This window comes from Gallus gallus, chromosome 3 (genome assembly GCF_016699485.2).
Source record: "Gallus gallus isolate bGalGal1 chromosome 3, bGalGal1.mat.broiler.GRCg7b, whole genome shotgun sequence".
Lineage (NCBI taxonomy): Eukaryota > Metazoa > Chordata > Aves > Galliformes > Phasianidae > Gallus > Gallus gallus.
This window is the reverse complement of record NC_052534.1, coordinates 50,657,441-50,679,078: the sequence shown is the minus strand read 5'-3', so window position 1 is coordinate 50,679,078 and position 21,638 is coordinate 50,657,441. Positions and strand designations below refer to the sequence as shown.

General features: G+C 39.9%; 1 long non-coding RNA gene across 2 annotated transcripts in view; it reads left to right on the top strand.

The window, feature by feature from the left end:
• LOC101748301 overlaps positions 1-19,105 on the top strand; it is a 29,773-nt gene extending 10,668 nt beyond the window's left edge. The window contains exons 4-7 of one of the 2 annotated variants that reach the window (XR_005858595.2): positions 174-248; positions 3,558-3,664; positions 4,207-4,412; positions 18,904-19,105. This is a non-coding gene — a long non-coding RNA (uncharacterized LOC101748301). Of the gene's footprint in view, positions 1-173; positions 249-3,557; positions 3,665-4,206; positions 4,413-6,461; positions 7,335-18,903 lie in introns of those variants that run through there. The other variant, XR_005858596.2, reaches the window with a different exon arrangement.
• The last annotated feature ends 2,533 nt before the right edge of the window (positions 19,106-21,638 follow it).

Sequence of the window (21,638 nt, the reverse complement as noted above, 5' to 3'; positions counted from 1 at the left end):
ACCTTTGTATTTCTATGTACAAATCTATCAAGACCATCAAGAAATGGTTTTCCAAACAGAATTTATTGCAAAGCTGATTATGTATTAATATATACAAATGACAAATCTAAAACACAATGTCAAAAAGCAAGAAAATGCAATCAAGAATTTATTATTCTTCCATTACTATTCAGCTGGGAAAATAGCTGCTCTACTTTACCAGAATAACTTCCCCCTCACATACCTCACACACAGTCTGGATTTTCTAGGTAAGTGCCATAGAGTTATTTGTGATAAAATATGTCAATATGTAATAATACCAGAAATTCACTGTAATTTATTTACCTCTCCTTTTTTTTTTTTTTTTTTTTTTTTGCTTTCATATTCCAGGTAGGCTCGTTCTACAATTTCATACCACACATACATTGTATATGTGTGTGTGTGTCTAAATTTACAGGTGCATTTTACAGATGGAATAAGTATCTTCTGTGTTTCATAACCTAGCACCTTGTCCTTTTTTATATGTTTCACCAACGTTATAGATAAAGTTTTCTTCCATAAAATATTCATTAAAATGTTTATTCTCAGCAATTGTCCTATCCCAACCCCAAATTTAATAATTATTCTTTTTAGTAATTAAATTGTACTGTCATAGAATCACCAAGGTTGGAAAAGACTTCCAAGACCGTCTAGTCCAACAGTCCACTAACCACCGATACTTCCCCATGAAAACATGTCCCTTAGTACCACATCTAAACATTTATTGAACACCTCCAAGGATGGTCATTCTTGTAGTGAGAGGCCCCAAACTGAACACAGTACTCACGGTGTGGTCTCACCAGGACTGAGTACAGAGGGACAATCACTTCCCTGCTTCTGCTGGCAGCACTATTTCTGGTACAAGCCAGGATACCATTGGCAGGATACCTGAATGCACTTCTGGCTCATGTTCAGCCAAGCATTGACCAAATCCCCCAAGTCTGTTTCTTCTACACAGTATTCCATCTACTCTGCCCCAAGCCTGTACCGTTGCCTGGGGTTGTTGTGGCCAAAGTGCAGGACCTGGCACTTGGTCTTGTTGAACTTCATCCCATGGGCCTCAGCCTGGCTATCTAGTCTGCCTGAATCCCTCTGCAGGGCCTTCCTAGCCCCAGGTAGATTGACATTGCCTGCCAACTTGATGTCACCTGCAAACTTACGGAGGGTGCACACAATGCCCTCATCCAGGTCATGGATGGTTGATATATACATGCACACATATGCATGCATGTCCACACTTACAAACACATACATGGGTTGCATAGCATACATTGTATAGTATATACACAGATGTATGTAGTAGTTTGTATTAGCATCATGTGTGTGTGTGCATATATACTTCTGTACATAAACACATACATGGATGACTGAACTCAGTGAAACATCCTAATAATACAGGACATAATACAGAAATGATCTGTGTTTCGCACAGAGGCAATCACTCTGTCAGCACATGCAAGAAGTCATTATAATAGTTGTTCTATTTATGGAGAAACGTGTAGCTAAAATGCAGGAAAATTATTCTTCCCATATTCTCACTTTTTTATTGAAGAAACAAATCACACAGTAAATTACATCTGATTTGCATGAGATGTTGCATGCACCTAGATCTCGGTGTGAGATTGGGAAAGGACAGTGTTTTAATTCCAGAGCTTTTATAACTGTTTGTTTGTATGCTTCATCATTTTTTTTATTCCCCTTTTTTAATATAAATTTCTGAGCTATAATTCCTATTTAGTTTCTTTTGCATTCTATAGGCCCTCTTGGGTTTAATATAACAAGTGAAAATTGCCATGGTGTGTAAGGACAGAGTAATGGCCACTGCCCAGGAGAAGGAGGTGGAAAAAGAGGAGGTGCCTGGCCTGTGACAGTAATAGATGCTGCCCATGCTGGGGATTGCTGCCATTTGCTGTGGGGATTCTAAGAAGGAAGAGGGCTGCCTGAGGGATCTTGAAACAACTTGGGTGCATCAACTGTTTGCCTGGGTCAGCCCATTATTCTGTGTTCTCCAATTTTCCCTTCTTCATCTCTCTGGATGGCTCTTGTGAGGTGAAGAGGATGTGTTTCCCCGTCACAGGTCACCCCCTTTAGGTTGTCTAGAAGCTGCAGCTGCCTGCCAAATTGCTGGAGGGCACAATTAGGGCTGGTGCTGGTGCAAGTTGGTGTGGTAGGTGTGGTGGTGCACTGTCACTCTTTGATTCTGGAGGGTAAACAGAGACCTTGCATACATAGTCTGAAAGAATTTGTCCAAAGCAGTAGTCTGGTTCCTGAAAGCCATCAACAAATTAAGTAGGTCTGAATTAAAAAAAAATGGATTTTTTATAAGTTTCCCTTTTATTATTATTATTTTTTTTTTTGCAATGTATGTGTGCTTTCTGTAGAAATTCCAATGGTTTCTTGAAGAAGCATATGCTTGGATATGGAAACATTTTTGGTGGAGACACTTTGTTCTGTTCAGAGAAATACGTACCCATAACTGAAGAAGATAGACTAGCATTGCTTGCTCTTCTATGCTGGGACATGTTTTTTTGCCTGGGGTCATTCAACAGAAGGTGGTATCCAAGGTGGGAAGATTTGGCATGTCAGGCAGTTTTATGTATACAATGTGGACATGCGCACACTGACATGTTTTGCAGAGTGGTTGCATACTGCTCAACCTCTCTGTAGTGCTGGAGGAGCCAGAAGGGGGCTGCAACAATTACAGGTGTGAGATGTCAGCATGAGAGTGGAGCAGGTAGGGTGGGTGACAGGCAGGAGAGGTCAAGAGCAGGAGCCAGCAGTGCAAAGATCCTTTAGACTTTGTTACATCTCTGCCTCTTTCTTCCCCCTGGAATCTGACATTGCTTCCCGAGAGGTGCAGATCAGTTGATTCCTATGTTCTCCAACAGGCCTGTAAGCCAAGCTGTTTCCTGACTCTGCTTAAGATTGCTATGAGTCACTATCCATTCTCTCCAAAAAAGCCCAGTACATTAGGAATCTCCCAATACGTGATCTATAATCTAAGAAGAGAGCTCAAGTTACAGAAGAAGAGAGTGTACTACTCTGAATTAAAGTATTTTGGGTCATTTGGGTTTGGGTCATTTCCACCATGATCCATTGTTGCTACAAGAACCGATTTTTCTAGACTATAGATTATTTAGGAAGAATGATTGAAGATATGCAGGAAAAAATAAAAGGGAATAAAACTATCTATCTCAGCTAATCTGGTTAAAAAAGCAGTGGTATGAAGGGCAAATGGGGAGGATGGAAATTCTGGAGAAGGAGAATTTTGTTTTCTAATGCAGAAAAGTGATTAAATGAAAGTCTTAAATGATATCCTGCATGAGAGTCTAGGTAAGGTGAATAAGGCATACTGTTGTAGGATAAAACTGAAGAAATAAACAGCTTCTCAAAGAATCTTTCCTTTGGGGATTTCAAAAAAGGACTACTAATATTGTAAACCTTATGAAAACACCAAAGCAGCTAGTACAATTTAATAATTATGCTCCAAGTCTCTTTTTGTTTTTTTTCTTCTTCTTCTTTTTTTTTTTTTTCCTGAGTGTAAATGGAGATTGCAAGTCACCTTCATTTAGCAAGCAAGCATCTACTTTCTTATCTGACCTCTTGGGATGGCAGCAGGTTCTTGGGCTCTTGTCCTCATGCAGCTGTAAGTACACTCTCTTGAAGCCTGCTCACAGTGACTGGCTTCTTTAACACTGCTGTCGTGACTGCTTGTTTTGTACCATGGTGTTCAGAGGCCAGATCTGTCACGTCTGATCTTGGTTGTGAAATGAATGTGCACTGATCAATACCTACAGTGATCAATGCCTCACAGTGAATAATATTCTGTGCAAATAACACCTTTTTCTTTAATCGATTCCAAGAGAACTTGTATGCTTGGTTTGAACGTGGAAGTTCTAAGCTCATTTTCTTTTACAGTCTTTGGTAGTTTTCTTGGAATTCGGGCCTTGGTGTGTGTGTGTATGCATGTATGTGCAGGGGAATACCTCCCTATCTAATTTTCGAAGACATGACCAGGTATTCTTTCCTTAATGCTGTTGAAAGCGTACAGTATCTTGCTAGAAGAGCTGCTTAGTATGCTGAAGGACTGAGAAACTAATCTGAAAGTCTAGCCTTCGAGGGTGTGATCTATTGCAATTAGAAATGTATTGCTTTGTAATTACTATTACCACTTGCTTTTACCTGCAGGCATAGAAATAAATACCTGTTGCCTCTGGATATTTACACCCTCTACATTCCTGTAGAGAAGCCGGTCCTAATTTCAGCAGTTCAATTGGAGTGAAGCCGATGCCTCTAACTATCCCTTGCATCTGTTGAAAAGTACTGCAAGCAAACACATCTGGGATATAACCATCATCACACAAATGTTGTCACCTGTCTGTAGCAAAAAGAAAGTAAGCATATTTAGAATGCCAATCTGATCTGAAAAGCTAAGGGATTACTGCAATAACTTAGTTTTGGACAAATGAAGTTTCTTCACATGGAGAATATTAATTTCTGAACAGCTTTTTTACTATCCATTCTTGCACTTCTGGGGAATGATATTAGAGATACTACGTATGTACCGTTGCTTGCTCTTGTGTATGATAACCACCTGTCATCAGTGCTGGTTTGTGGATATATCAGAAATTAAGAAATACCAGTTAATTAATAGACAGGTATAATGATATCAGTGTTGAGATACAGGGTGATTCAAGGCTGGTGAATTACTCACATCTCCTCTGTGCTGGACACTCTTTGAGTGGCATGTCTTGAGGGCAGTTTAACAAGACTGCTGCAGAAGCCATTCACCATTCATCTACCCCTACCCTGCAACAAGAGAGACACCAGAACAATGTGTACCTGCATGTGTACCTGCTCCCAACTCTGCCCTATGTAATGCTTTGGTGGGGAGGAGTCCGAGGAGGTGATGAAAGCCACATCTATGCATGACTCTTGGGAGAGTAAAGGCAAATCAGTACTATGAATCTCATGAAGTCTTTTTTTTTTCCTGTTCTGTATGAGTTTCTCTGTGGGCTGAATGAAGGTTTAAGCCCAAAGACAGAAATTGGTGAGCAAAACTGATCTACGTTAAAAATATTCACTGTTGTACCTTGTTCCTTGCTTTTTTTTTGTTTGTTTGTTTTCCAACTTGGGTATGCTCATCATCCCCATTCACTATGTGCTCCCTCATGCTGTCAGTGCGGTTTATGGGATGGGGGCTTGGGCATTGGAATAGGAACACAGAAGGTCCACTGAGCCCTCCTAAAGGAAACTGCAGTGGATCAAACACTTCCCTCTTCCACTTGTATACAGCTAGGGTAGTCCATCACTGGTACACCAAGGCAGCATAGCAGAAAGCTGAAATTATTCGGTGTCAGAAGCTGCAGGATATGACGGGAATTTTCAGACCCAAGGCAGGGGTTGTTTAACCATCTAAAGCAGATGGTGGCAGTCTCTGGGAGCTGTGAATGAAATAACTCTCAGCTCCTGCCTGGACTGACTGCTGCCAGAAGTGAGAGGAGATAGCGCAGTGGCACTTGTTAGGATTTGTTTGTGGGAAAAAGAATTGACATTACTCAGCACATGTTGGGAATGCATGCTGGGGATCAAAGTGTCTTGTGAGTGGCTATTTTGTGTAGAGATGAAGGCGTTTGCGTATAAAACAACATATAACAGGGAGAATTTGCTTTGCTACTTATTGCGAGTTAGCAGGGGTAGTGTTTTTTGACTATAGTTAACCAGCAACCACAAGGAAATAAAATTGAGCACTAAATGACTGCTGTGAGCACCATGTATTTGTCAGGTTAGTGTGTGATGTTGAATTGAGAAGTGGCTGGATGCTGCTTTTGGCCAAGAATCACTTTAAGGGAGGGAAGGTTTACCAGATTTCAGTACCTTGTCTTGTCAGTCTCTCCATCACTTACAAACTCCAAAACCTTTGAACATGATCTAAAAGTGACAGCATATTTTCTTATAAATAGAAATGAATTAAATATTTGAAGTAAAATTTCATATTGTATTCTTTACAAATCTACTCCTTGCGTGGGCTGCTAGCCTAACTGGGCTGCTTTTCAGCTTTTATTTTATATGTGTTTGGGAGCTCACTGGTAACAAGGGAGAGAAACAAACACCTCTCAAATTGCCTCATAGGCCCCATACTTATAAAAACAAATCTCTCTTCCTATCAAGACTTCATGGACATACATGTGCTTCCACCACCATATTGCATAGATCCTACATAGCAATTTCGGGAGAGTTTACGTTATTGTGTGTGAAAAGATCACAGTGCTGTAAGTTGTACACATCACAAAATAGAGTGAAATTTCTTTTCTGCAGCAGCAAGGGCGATTTCCCACTGATAGGTGAGTGTAGAAGACAATCCAGAAGCAAGGTTAGCACAGGTGATACAGACACGTCAACCCTTCTGGCTCAATTAATCATATTGTGCTTGTTTTTCCAAGGAGGCCAAAGCTTTCCACAGGCTATCCCTGAAGTACTGCTGTACTGTGGCCACCCACAAATGGTGAGAGGGAAAATTCCTGCTTGATTTGAGAGGTGGAAGGACAAGAGCAAGGTGAAGCCCATCTCTTTCTAGCTCTGCTCTTTACTCTCTTTCATTTTTCTCCTCTCTTCTGAATGACACAGAGTCACCTACTTCCCCATGCAAGGGGGGATTGCTCACATTTCTGCAATCATTCCCAGCAGTGCCATTTACTTGATGCATACATATACAATATAGCTGTAAGGTTTGCAGCTTTGCTTGGCTTGCAGTCTTACTTCAACAGCAAAGAGAAAAACCTGCCACAGATCCTATAATGCTGAAATCTGCTCCTTGTTTTTTTTTTTTATTTTTTATAAACAATCATCTCATTATTGCATTCTCTCACACATGAATGTCTGAAGCACTTAATAATATGGAATTATCATCAATATATCTGTCCCAGGTGAAAAAAGCCTACAGCAAGTTTATGATGCAGTTCAATCTAGTCATTGATTTCTGGACCTACTGTAGCCCTTCAGGGCAAATCACAAAGCCAAGTTATCTTGGAGAGATGGCTTTTGTATCTGGATTTCTGAATGAGGTGGAAAAAGTGCTTTAAGTCCTTCATATGATCTGACTCAAAAATCTGCCTTTTTCCATTGAGGGTAATAGTGTATGTCACTTACAAACAGATGATTCTGATACGCTGGGAACTTGGGTATTTGAAGACCACATAAATAGACTAGTTATCAGAAATGGTCTTTGATACATGAAGTTGATGAAATAGAATATAATGAATTAGGATGTGCTCTACCCTATTCTCAGCTTGCCAGAAGATGTTTCTTTGGGGTTATTTCCCTCCAGGCAGAGTAGCTCAATAGATTTGCAGAGCCACAATTTATTGACTTCAGTGCTTGCTCTTGAACTTGCAGACACAGAAATGTAGTCTGCCAGGTAATGCTAGTATTACCTGGCTCTCATCTGGATTAAGTCTGGGGAGATTGTAAAGTATTTTTCACTAACAAGGGAATTATTGCTCCCAGCTTTTTGGTGTGGAACTGGAACTGCGAGATGTGAATTGACATGCCAAAGTCACCTTAACACACCCTGGAAAATAATTTTGGATCACAGGCCAGTGCTGAAGTTTTGGTAGCCAAACATTATCCACCCCAAGTGCCAACAAAGTGTTACCTGAGACTGGAACAGTGTTAGGTTGTTGATTATTTTTGTTCTGGCTGAAATTCTCAATCATATTTCTACTAACTTTTGAGTTTGGAAAGGCTTCTTGCAGTGGAAGCTGTTTCCAGGAGATATCTCATCATACCTGAAGAACTAGAGAAAATGGCTGAGTAGTGCATTGCTTTTCTTCCTCTTTGCTTTAACGGCTTCATTTGTAGAAGAGGACTGATTATTCTGACCAACTTCTGTACTTTGAGAACCTTAGCTACATTTTATATGTTTACGTAGTTTTTTTTCTGCTGTTCCTAATCCTCTGACACAAACTATGAGATGGAAATGAAACAAGGAAGTAACATGAGTTTGTTTCCCTTAACTGTGCTGAGGTATATTATGCACTTTCAGTTGACATATGGATTTCATCCTTTTGTTCAAAACGGAGAAAAATAATTCCCTCAGTGGAATTGCTAAGAGACACACAGATTGCACTCTGTCCTCAGTTACAGGCATTGTAGTGAAACTCTGGCTTAGTGCTTTTCTTGCTTTTCTAGTCTGGAGAATACATGCTATGAACAGAGTTGCCAAAAGAGAGATCGTGGGCATTACAAACATATTAAAAAATATGTCAGTTTTCTAATGTTATATACAAAGGGAATTTAAACTCTTTTTTTAATTTTTTTTAAGGTTTTGGACATTCATTAATTATTTATATCAACACCTATTAAGAATTTTTTCTTGTCAGTTTTATCTGCCTGTTTTCCTTGCTTCTGTGGATTCCACGGAGAAGCCCAAAAGCTGGAAAAGTGAAAAATTGTTTTACTTGACAAATCCAAAAGATTGTAAAATGAAAAATGTACAAGAAATAATTTATTTCTGGGGACAGAGTAATTTTTCATGCTAAAAAATTTTACATAAAACTTTGGCTTGCTCTAACGATGTCTAAAGCACTGAAACCCATCCCCCCAAGTCACAGCACAGAGCCCTGCAGTATCATTTCTGCAGGATAATTAGCATTCTGCATAACAGAAGCCAGAGCAGTGAGGTCAGGTTTCAAAGTGGGAAGCAAGGGTAGGCCCCCGAAATTGTGTATATGGGTTAGCTGCAACCAGCCTGGCAAGCTATATAGTTCTGTTATTCTTTTAACCCTTTACTGATGGACGTATTTAGCTCAGTGCAGAGATAAAGACGCCATTTCTGAACAGAGTGTAATACGTACATTGTCCGTTCCCACTGGTTTCCAAACTGTACCAGGTCTGTCACTAATGGCCAAGTAGACATAAAGGAAGAGTACTGTACTCTGTGTATATGTAAGTGTAGATTTCAGTATTTATTTTGTGATACTTTTATTTTCCTTTTTAACTCTTAAGAAACACGTATCTTTTCAAATGGGCTTGCTTTTGCTACAAAATGGGCTTGTTCCCAGAGTCTCTCTGCTCCTGTAATATTCTCATCCTCTTCCCTGGGAGAAAGTATGTGATAATCAGTATCACCATTAGAAAAGAAAGATGCTTTAATGTTAACGTAATAACTTCCTCTTATGGTAAGAGATATTCCGTTACTCATTCCACAGCAGATGTCATTTGTGACCACTTTGGTCAGGACCTGTAGAAGTCTACTGAAGCAGCAAATGCAGGTAGAAGACTGTCTTACCCTCCCAGACCCTGTAAAGCTAAGCAGCACACCAACAATTGAAGGGTTTTTACTAAAATGCATGTGTTATGGGCAGCACAACCCTTTGGATAATGCTGCACTGGGGAGTGAGGAACTTGAGATTTCTCCTCCTGAGCTCTGATGTCAGGGTGCAGCCTGGAGTGAACATTTTCACCTTTTGCAGTACTTCCAGATGGTGAAACGGTATGGAGTGCAGTTGGGAAAAGAGGGTTAGTTTCCCAGTGTCACATTTGTTATGCATTCTCTTGGCCACTTACTAACCCATCAGCAGTTTTGGTTTGGACTGCAAAAGCTTGTAGTTAGTGGAGAAAATCTGCTGATAATCAGTGTGCTTTTAAGAGATATATTCCTAGAAGAAGCAGTGGCAGGGGAGGGGGAGAGGGGCACATTGCAAATGAATGTCAGTGTCTCTGTTAGAGTTGCACAAAATTAACAGAAATTAGATCTCTAGCTACTGAAGAGAATCTTCTGTACTGAGATAGCTATTAAAATAGAACAATCAGAGATTATGGTACATGAGAGCCTTTTTAATTGTTAATTTGCCCACTTCAAAATGACCATACAGTGAAATCAGTGTCTTTTAAAATAACATTGTTTTCCTTAAAATTGGTTTCCCTTTTCAGCATTATCTTTCTAAGAGGACTGTGGTGATATTGTTGGGGAATTATCTATCCCACACTGAGGGAGCCTATCTGAAGCTAACACAGTCCCTGCAAAGTGCAAGTATAATTAACCATTCTCCTCCCCATATTTATCTTGATTTCTGCTTCCATCTAGTTGTTTTTCACGCTTGTAAAGTATAATTTGAATAAAGTTTTAGCACTTTCTTCCTACACAACCTCTCACTCTCCATTCCCTCCCTCCATAACATTGCAGTGATCAGAGTGTGAATTATCTCAGAGTAAGGGCGGGTGAACTGTTCTGCCTGAGCTCAGCAGCACTGAAGACAATGGAGCACAGCGTCAGCGATTGACACAATTCTTTCTTATAGAGACATTTTGTATGCTAATGAACCTCTGATGGCAAGACCAGACTTTTTTTTGCTGCTAATTCTGGCAATATCTATCTCTGATGGGAACCTAATTTCTACCCACAAGGATTTTCAGAGTAGAAGAGAGAGCAAAGATTGATGCTCAGTATTGAGCATCTCTTGCTTGGCTTCACTCCTATGTTTTGCCCACTGCCAGGAAAATAGAGCCTCTAGACCAAAGCAATTGGCATCTGGTATTTCCTTTCAAGTGCTTCTATATGAGCCAGGCTCCTTTCACCACCGGATTCCTCGCAGAAGCCTCTCTTTAAAGCAGTCACTGCTTCCTCAGTAATTAGCCCACAAGACACAGCTGCATAGCCAAGAAGCATTGATCTAATAAGTTTAAGTAGTGATGGTCAAGACCGAGCAGCTACCGTGACATCTCAGTGTTGGAAGACAAATAAGAAGGGGCTTTGTTGCTTTTTTTTTTTTTTTTTTTTTTTGTGCTTTATGCAATGTAAAATGAAGGAAACACAGAGGAACTGCAAGAATCAGATAACTGTATTTACACACTCAGAATCACATGCAAGGCATGACTTTGCTGAATAGCTTTGTGGAAGGTCGAACACTCAGAGCAATTGTTCCCAGCCTGCTCTTAGCTTGAAATCCATGGCTTTCATTTCAGACCCAAAGAAGGGCTTATGAGAGCCATGGTTTGTCTGTTTTTACCAACTAGGTCAGCGGGTTTAATTAGAGACGCTGCATCTCTCTCTACGGCTTACTTCCCTAGGCTACTCAACTATTTGAATAGATAATCCCAATTCCTAATAATTACAGCTGCAATATTATATATTTTGCAGAGATAACTCTTTCAACTGAAAATTTAGAAGCTGCCAGTTACATCTTCTTGTATTAGTACTGTCACAAGGCACAGCCTGACTTATCTGTTGTTTTCTCCCCCTCCTGTCTGCCATGCACAGCTTTTCCTAGCACCACTGAAGTGTTAGTCTATGGAGGTGTGATTCTACACCAAACCAGCCAGGCTGGTGGGACCACGCTGGGGATTCACATATTTTTGTTTTAAAAACAGGTTGTGGCAGTTGAACTGGTGGCTCAACATCTGCAGGTGCAAGTTAATCTGATATTAGCCAGGTTTCAACTGATTTAATAATGTTCACACCCAAAGCTGGTTTAATTAACTTGGATTTAGATGAGGGCGTAAGAGAGGACGTGTCAGTTTGGTGATTAATCAAAGGAGAAAGAGCCAGCAGCTCTATCTCGCCTCCATTTCAGGCTCTCCAATAGATTAGTGATGTGACCTTGGGCAGATCTCCTGGCATGTTTTTTGCTTTGCTTTCTTCAGACTGGATATAATCAATTTCTCAGAATAGATGCAATACTGAACTCACAGGCATCTGTGAAACTTAATTCCCTGCATGAGGAAGGGGTTTTGGCAGCTGCTGGAGAGTTCAGCTCTGCAGGGAAGCAGCAGGGCCTGCCTTCTGCCTGAGTCAGTGGCTCACAGAGTGCTCACCACCAGAAGTCATAGGTGTTGCTGTCCCTCATAGTGATGCTATCTTGCACTGATCCTAAGTTGCAAAGTGATTGAGAGTACCAAGCATTTGAGCTGGCTAGGATGGCCCTATCCAGCAATTTGGTCTCCATTTGCCAGTATGGATAGGAAATCCACCCAACTGTTTTGTTTTGGTTATGGATGGGTGTAAAAAATCCTCATCAGGGAAGCAACCTTTGCCCTGTTTTGCCTTTGTATGCAGAACATCTGTAAAAAGATGCCCAGGACTTCCAGTCAACAAAGGTGAAGAAATCATTGCTGCCCATGCCTCTGCTGGCAGAGCACCTCCTGCTGAAGGCCTGCCTTCACAGGCTGCTCTGTGTGTTATTGTTGACTTCTTGGCCAACACCATTTAGGCATCTGCTGTTCTTGGCTGATCCAGCATTGCTGCTAACTGTTTTCAGTCAGTCCATCATAGAAAATGTGAAAGTCCTCAGTAGCTTCCTGCTCAACTATGTCCTGGTGCAGCTTTGCTAGATAATCCTGCTCATGCAAAACATTTCCATTGTTGTTTATTGTTATTCTGGCTAATGCTTTTTGGATTGTTTCTCTCAGACAAACCATGTCTTTAAAAGTAATGGAAGAGACCTAGAAAATCAGTATAATTGCCATGGTTGGTTTTGTAAAGGTTATATCTTGGTGCACTTGAGTACTGTGTCACCAGTCTTGCTTTGAAAAATCAGAAGGAATTCAGGAAAGCTGTAATGCCTTTCTTTTTTTTTTTCTTTCTTTCTTTCTTTTTTTTTTTTTTTTCCCCAATGACTCAAAACACAGTAAGAAGAGATTCACAGTTCTTAATTGTCCACACTGATCTAACATGAATTTCTTGATCAGAAATTCTCAATAAATCAGATATTCCAGCCTTAAACAGGGACACTCCAAAAAAGGTGGGAAGTGAGAAATCCAAGATACAACTCTCAGCCCACTTACAGGTTTATTTAATACTTGGGAGTTTGCACACAATTAACTAATTGAGCAAAAATCAGTACTTGGGGTAAAGAGCAGGCCTTCTAAAATAAGAACTTGGCATCATTTGAAGGGCAAACACTTGACACTCGATGTGAACTTAAGCAGGAACTGACTTTCAAAGAGAAATATGTCTGTCACATTTAAGTCTACACACATATTCTCTTCACTGTTTGGGATTCTAAGGTCTTTGAAGGTAGTCTCTTCACTTCCCCGCAAAGCACTTTTTTGTTCACTTTTGCAGTAATTTTCTCTCTTCTCTCCCCCCCTGCCCCCAGTCCCCTTAATGTTACAAAAGAATTTGCTTCTGGGATGAGATTTTCTTGCTGAGTTTCATCCCCAAATTATATTTTACAGATGACTTTGAAATTCCCTGTAAGTGTGCTCTCATTATTGGATATCTTTGATACAACTTTAAATACAGCTGTGCAGACATTGCTGCTATTAGTGCTAGGAAAATATAAAACTTACATAGAGAGAGCAATAGTCAGAGCCAAAAAGGCTTGTGATAGATAAAAGTAGCAGTACGTTTCAGATATGGGACCCTGGCCTTGTAAACATTGCGAAGCTCTCTGAATTAGTCACTTCACACAGTATTCTTAGGGGAGTTTTAATCAGACCATGTTGTGCAGTGGCTCATCCTGAACATATTTAGCCTGGGGATTTGTTACCCTGATCTATATTTTCTTCTTTTTTTTTTTTTCTTTCTTTTTTTTTTTTTTTGCTTTTGTCTCCTGGAGATTAGTATAGCAAAAGAAGAGCAGATATATAGCTAGAGTGGGCGAATCAAGGCTGTATTGTGCTGAACAAGAGGCATGCTTAAAGGATGTTGACTGTAAACTACTGTAAACCACATACATTTTTCAGCAGATTGGAGGACAAGTTCTCATTGTTGAAGGAAAATTCTGGCCGTGCAAAGAAAATGTAGATAATTTGAATGAGAGTAGAAAATCCCCATCACTGATGCTTCCTCCAACAAATCCAGCCCTTTTTGTGCTTTTCAGATGGCTTCAAAACATCTTCCCAAGGGACAAAGTTAGCAGGCTGAACTTACTCAGCTGAGAAACCTACTGCCCTAGCAGAGCTACACCACAATAGGGAGCGACTGATGATGCCTCATGTTTGCAGAAGGCAACCATACCTGTCCGGAGATTTGAAAAGCTCTCCTGTGTGCCTGGGGCAGGAAGGCACCAGTAGAAATCACTGGTGATTCTACCCTCCCTGGGGTAGCTCTTGACAAACTGTTCTGCCCAGGACTGGGAAAAGTTGCTGAAGTGGTGGATGAGCAGTCTCACAAGCCCAGGAGAGCACTGACAGAGCTTTTGTTTGTCACCTCAGTTCTACTACAGAATGAAAATGGGAGGGATTTTTGTTCTTCTTCTTTGTACTTCATGGAAATATGCATCATATTCCTCACCATTTTGATGTCTCCTCATGTAACAAGCACACTGAGATCATGGGCCTGGCATGGAGAAGAAAATGACTCCTAAAATGGTTTCTGCTGGGGTTTTAAGAATAGAGATTTATGAGTGACATATACTTCCAGGCTGGAAGTTGCTGTGATATGCACGTGCAAAAGAATCTGTCAAAAATTTGGAGTTCCTTTGAATGAAGTTCTTCCTGGCTGATTTACTCAGTCGATGGAGTACATTGTACATTCTCAAGGAGCAGGAGGAGCTAAGTGTTCCTGACATCTTCCCGCTGTGCCATTTTGAGAACTGGTATTCATGTAACGTGTACACTGAATCTCTTAGTGTCAAACCATTGTTCTCAGTATTTCTGAAATCATCATGCTGTGTTGTTTTGAGAAGAGGTATTCACATACCACAGACCTCTTAGTGCTGAGCCATTGCTTTCCAGTGTCAAAGGTGGCAGACTGAAGCAAACAGCAATATGACCAGCACTGGTGGAGAATGCTATTAAAACTCATCAGAAAGAGGACAGATGGGTCCTTACTGAGATATTATTTTGTCAGTTGGGATGCACATGGATTAACAGAGAGATGATCCTGTCTTAATAATCTGACAATGTTTTTAATTTTAGGCGTAGGCACAAAGACCTGGCAAGAGGAAGCTGGAGATGTAAGTTACACAGGCTTCATGTTGCTTTTATGGCAGCAACAAACACATAAAAGGATTGTATGGTATCGGCAGTATGGTCAAGGGGTGACTGAATTAAGGAATGGCTTCAGCATAGACTCCAGAGAGATCATAATATTTTGGTGTGTGTTGAAGGGAGGAGCAGAGAATTGCAAAGATGAGAACTGAGTCTAGATTTGTTCCTCTTATTCATACTATTTGTCTGAGGGCTGAGGAAGATAAAAACTGCTGTAGAGCAAAAATATTTGCAGATAATGCAGAAACAGGGATCACTGCCAATGTAAAGAAGCTACGTATGCGTATGGGAAGATGAACGACCTAGATAGAGTAATGAGGAGCTGGACACAACAGAGGACCAGACTCTGAAAGATCATACTGTGCAAAAATGCAGTTCAGGAAAATGTAATTCATGGATAACAGTAAGAACAAATTTGAGGCAGAAGGATTAAAATTGGTGCATACGCATGCAGAAATTTACAGAAACCTTTGCAAATTGTACGTAAATAGTGGATTTAAGTATTAAGAAATTACCCTCCTTTAGAACTGCAGAACTTACTTATACTGTCATCCTCCTTTCTGATCACCTGATTATAAGGAATTATTATAGAGGTGGGTAAAGATGCATCAAGAGCAAGCAGAATAATTCAGGGATTGGGAGACACTGGTTGTACCAGATAAACCAAAGGAATTAGGGCTGCACTCTGTGAAAGAGAAGACTGTGAGGTGCGATCATTTTGCTCTGTGCAGTTCTTGGGGGAATAGGAAGAATCGTTGATGCCAGACAATTTGAATTTGTGTCATGTTCAAAAAGAAGAAGGCACAAATTAAAATTTTGCATTATATGGAGGGAGTTTCCGCAAGGAATTTAGTTTAGAATTCCTTTGTGCAGGGAGCAGATAATATACAAGATGCTGAAAAGTGCTCTCTGCTATACAGAAAGCCCAATGGGAACACAAATTTTTACTGCTATATCTCCCAAAGCCACGTCTTTGTCTGAAGAGTGCTTTAAAGACAGCACCATTCTTCTAGAGAATACAGGAGAGGGCCATAAGAAAAAATAACCTATCTCATCCTCATGAGAATACTCAAAGTGTTTTTCTTGGATTATTGGTAGCATTTTCAGAAAGGCTGGATGTCTGAACCCTTGTGAAAATTTCAGCTCTGAAGGAATTGTTTCCTGGAAGAATCAGTGAAGTAGCTTTGAAATTACACAGCACTGGTTCTGAAATTGTGAGACCCCTTTGGGATGTAGGACTGAGAAGACTGAATTTCTGCTTTGACATAGTTTTTACAAGTTTTAAAGGATTAATAATACTGCAGCAGTGGAGATAAAAGGCATATGGCAAAGTCTGTAAGACACAAATGAAATGTGTCACTATTTGAATGAGTCTAAAAAAAATTATTCAGATGGCATACAAGAAAAATATTTATTGGGGATAGGCCTGGTGGTGCAATATGGAGATGAATATACCTGTCTCTCTGGCACTCAGGCGGGAGGTAGATGAAAGTCTGAAGTTTAATAAGAGGAAACTTCTGAGTCCCTCCACCTCCCATTTGCTTCCTTCACTCTCCCATGAGTTAAGTGAAATAAATCTACAAGGTATTGCTTTATTGAATATAAACAGATCTTTAACTTTTTTCTCCATTAAATTGTGTCAAGAATTTTGTAGGCAAAGCAAACACTTGTAAAAAGCTCCAATTCAAAGAAATGTGTTTGGCTTCTGTTCTGCCCCTTTTCATTAAGGGCTTAGTGGACTTCCCGTATCTGAAGGACTCCTTGACCTGCCAGTGACATCTGCTAGCATATTGCATCTCAGCCCTGCAAACTAACTGCTTGAAAGACACCCTAAATTCAAACCTCACAAGCAGAGCTGCAGTTGTAAATTAGTCTTTCATGCCAAATATAAAAGAACTAACCCCATTATTGTGTACATCCAAAAATGTAGGCTGTAACCCTTTTATGTCTGTGAGTTGATTTCCTCCTTTCTCCTTCAGAGTGAACACACTATTGGGCACTGCTTGCTGACGCCAAATGATTTAAATGCATGCAAGAGGACAAACAGAAAGGAACCTAATCCTGTCATTCACAACACAGAATATATACTGCCATACAGTGAATTATTTTTACATAGGTAATTAATAATAGAGAAACAATGTAGTGACAGTCTGAGTCCCAGGGGAGAAAATTGTCAGCCTATTTATTCATTTATTCTTTTCTAACTAAGTTGATGGGATAGTCTGATGCCTTTCTGGATTCCACACAGCTGATGAAACTGAAAAGAAGTTTCATTTAACTAACAGGCAAATGTTCCAATCAGTCAAAGCCTAATTCTTATGCCTTCAAATGATGAATAGCACATACTGTGGCCTCTGTCAGTCTGAAGGGGTAAAAGCTGCCCCCACCAAGAGCCCAGAGACATCGATGTGAACATTTTGGATGTGGGTTCAAATACCTTAATACATTGTGATTGGCCAAGAGTCTACAACCATCTTGTTAAATGGGATATCACTAAATCTTTCATATAAACTCATCTTTAAGCTATTAGGGAGCTTGAGAGAACTAAAACACAGTTCTTGGGAGAACAGAGAAGATTTCACTCAGTTCTACTGCCTAATGAATGATTATGTACAGTGTTCTGTGTGGTGTACACTCACAGAAATTACATCCCTGCATGGTGGTCGAGATCCCAATGTCAGCAAGGGAGAGATTTTCATAATAACAAAGTGCTACTAATTTGAAAACAAGCCAGCAGCCAAAGAATCCATATACAAGCAAATATCTCGCAGTTCATTTCTCTCACATGGCAGGTGTTCCGGCAAGCAAAAAGTAAGATCCCAAACTGCATTTCTTTAAGTGAAGTTTGTACACTTTTTTCAGCATGTTATAGGCTTAACCCTCTTAACAAATTTTATGTCTCTACTTTTGCACCTCTTTGTTTTCCCATATTTATCCCTTAAGGATCACCTCTACTTCAGTGCTCTTGCATTTTTTGATGCAAGCTGCTGGTGTACATACGGAGCAAGAATCCCCAGAGTGTATTATACTGCAGAGAGTAAAGAATGATTTTTGAAATAACTAACTACAGCTGAATCATGATAAATCATGATATTTCATTGAATTTATCTTCCGAATATTAAATGTACATAGCTGTGTCATGTTGAAATATTGAAATATCTCCAGTGTAATCCACTGTAATCCATTGTTGGGAGCTGCAGGGGAAAAGGCAGTGAAAGCAAAGGTTGGATACCATTAGATAACCAATAATCTGCACAAGCTCTTGGAACTGGCAGCGGAACCACAGTCTCAACACTAGTTTCAGCCTGGGAGCGATTGACACTCCCTGTACCCGCTATTTGGCTGGAACTTAAATATGTCACTTGGCAGTGAGAGCTGATAAAAGCCCTGTTATTTTCTGGGCTGAGAGCAAAACAAGACTTCAGCCTTCCTAAATTATTACACAGAGCTTGTAAGGAATTGTTGGTTTATGTGAAGTAATTTGATCAACCTGGTCATTAGATGAATTTGTCTCTTCCACTCTTATTTTAATTGTGTAAGTTTATACACATATTGCAATTTTGCCCAGTTATTTAGTTCTAATTAATACATTGGATACGAGCATGGTATGAATGTTTCCCCAAGAGCACCTTGCAGAAGTGGAGGAGTCTGCAGGGAGGTGAGCAGCACTGTGAGACCAGCAGGCTCTTCTACAAGGCTGTACTTGCAGACTCTCAGACCCTCAACCCTGGCTGGAAAAGCCAATGTCTGTTGAAATCTTGGTATCTACTGTAAAGCTAATGCATATCCTCTTGTAACTCTGAATTATTTGTAAGGAAATTAACATCTGGGACATGGGCACTCTTGAGAACAGAATAACATTTGCTGTGTATCTAAAGGAATACGTTAAGGAGGGCTAACGTGACTCTTCATACCTTTGTGTCCTTTTCTTTCCATGTTCCCCTGCCACAGGTCTCTCTGTTGATGCACTGCCTATCACATCTCAGTTTATTTGCAGATGGATGGATGAAACAAACCCCTTCTGCAGAGCAGAACTGGAGCTCATGGTACAGAGGTTTCAGTGTGAGAGCTGTGAACTCAAGGTTTTTGGGGAAAAAAGCAGTGTTCCAGGCTTGGATCTTTTCAGCTGAAATAAATGATAATCTTGGTTTTAGTTCTATTTGTGTACATTTTATACATACATAACTTTTCACCTTTCTGAGCAGTGAGATATCCTGTAACAGAGATGAACTGAGTACAGCCATACTTCTTTATTGTCAAGCTAGTAGCATTTCATATATCATTTATGGATGTAGGACTGCTGCTTGGTACAGCTTTGCAATATAGTGGTCTTCACTGGTTGCTGTCAGTGAGCAAGTGCCAACTTTGAAGGAAGTCAGACTAGAATTTAATTGCACAAGAAGCTTCAGAGTGAATATGATTAGGAAAATATTTATCCAAATTTGTCAAGGTTACATACTTTTCCCCACTTTCTTCTGTACTGGGATGAAGTCAGAATCTTTCAAAACAGAAATCAGAGATGCTGCAGATATAAACAGTCTTTGAAAATGGCATCAGATCCTTGAGATGCTCCCTCACAAAGCCATTGGTCATGCATGACCAGGCAGTGCAAAGCCAGCATCAATATGCAGTAGTGCAGAGGAGGAGTGGGACTGGCCTGCAGAAGACAGCACAGATGCAGACAAGAGAGGTCAGAGTCATCCTGTTTAGGGTGACCTACCATGCAGCATGTAAAGTCTAGGGTGCCTGGAAGGCTTCAGCCAGGCACCAGCAAACACAGGACAACGTGCTGCTTTCCCTCAGGGAAAAATGGGAAGTGCCCAATGAGTCATAGTGTCAGCTAGGCCTCACTGCTCCTCTTTCTGGGTCTCAGGCTCTTCCACGTAAGGTATTGTACCCTGTAGGAGTCCTGAGCTGCTGGAGCAGTGCTGTGAGCTGTTATTTACATAAACTGGAATCCCCCAATACTGGACTGGTGGATCTTCTCTCTTTCTTAAAAATCCCATGCCTCTTGAACCTTGTATATTTCTTCTTATTAAAACTTCTGACATTGAGTTTGTGGAAAAATATTCTATGAGGAAAACTCTTGATCCAGTAAAATATTAGTTTGACTCTTATTATATCAACAGGCTTTCTCTGTTTTAGCAGATGTTTGAGTCTTTAAAGCCCTCTGGGAACAATGTGTTTTAAGCTTGTTTAATTTAGAGAATTATAGAATGTCTTGGGGTTGGAAGGGACTTTAGAGATCACCTTCTTCCAACCCCCTGCTATGGGCTGGGCTACCACACAGAAAAACTACAGGGGAGAGTGTGAATGCAGTCCCCCACGGTATCAGGTGTAGGTGAAGAAGTAACAAAGAAACTGAAGCCACAGAATTTTTTGCAGAAAATGAAAGAAAGAAAAAGTAGTTTAGGAAGACTGAAAAAAAAAGAAAGAGAAGATGGGTTCATGAAAAACTGTCCTCGTATTTGAAATACTTGAATTAAAATATCCTCTGCACATGAGCATAAACTGTACACTGTCCTCTCTAGATTTTAGGGAATTGAGAGCATAAGGAGTTAATTTTTTTTCTGTATTTTTCAATGTTTTTCTTCCCCACCACGGCTTATTTTTTTTTAATGTCAGATCTACCTTGATGCTCATATTAAAAAAACTGTGATTTAACTTGATAGATCAGCTACTGTGAGGGGGCAGGGAGGGAACTGACCCTACTATTGAGATATATGATACTTATTTAGAGAAATGACATATATTCTTTATGAGATGCACAGGTGTAATGCATACTTCTCATTCAAGGTTACTTACAAAGAAGGAGTTAAAGAAGCTGAGTCTGTTCTCCTGCCTTAAAATAGAAAATACAGTATTTTCTGCATTAAAAATACTATGTACTGTGGTTGAGTGAGAGAAGAGATGAACTGTGAGTAGTTTTAGTTAGCTGATGGGTGGGGAGTGATTTGGGCTTCTTTATTTTGTTTGCATAAATGCAGCATCGGTTCACACGTTCTGAACATAAGTTGTCACTTCTGCAATTAGGAGAGCACCACTACTTTTTGCAGCGTTTCAAAAAGGTGACTTGTGGGAAGTACTACTCTCTTGATGTCTTTGGATTATTCTAAACTATTTGAAAGGAAGTCAAGAAAAAATCCATAACCTCCAATGTTTTATACAGGTGAAAAGAAAACATAGCAATTACGTAAGCCTAAGAATAAATTTTAGGTGATACAGCTTATCCTCAGAGAGAAACTCTCCTGTGCTGTGAAGAATTTTTCATCATCTACTTTAATGAAAATGCTGATTTCTTAAAAGAATTTCAGGAGATGAGCTGTTTTATTTCACTGAATTCTTTGTTAATAAATCACATTTTCAATAAGAAATATCTACTTTGCTGTCTACAAAAATGATTTTTTTTAGTCAGAACTAATCTTTTCTTTTAGAATTTAATTTAATTTGTACTAGAAAAAAAAGAAACTAGGTCATATGATTCATTTCAATTGAACAAACCCCACTTTTTGTCTGTTTCATTTCACCTGCTTCAAGAGGTTCTTTCCAATCTATATAATTCTGTGATTTTATGAAATTTCATTTTTTGAGGCTGGAAAAGTAACTGGAATATCAAATCTTTATGTGTATGCTGCCTAAAACCTGCTTTCTAATAATGTCTTGATAACTCTCCCAGAAAGCTTACA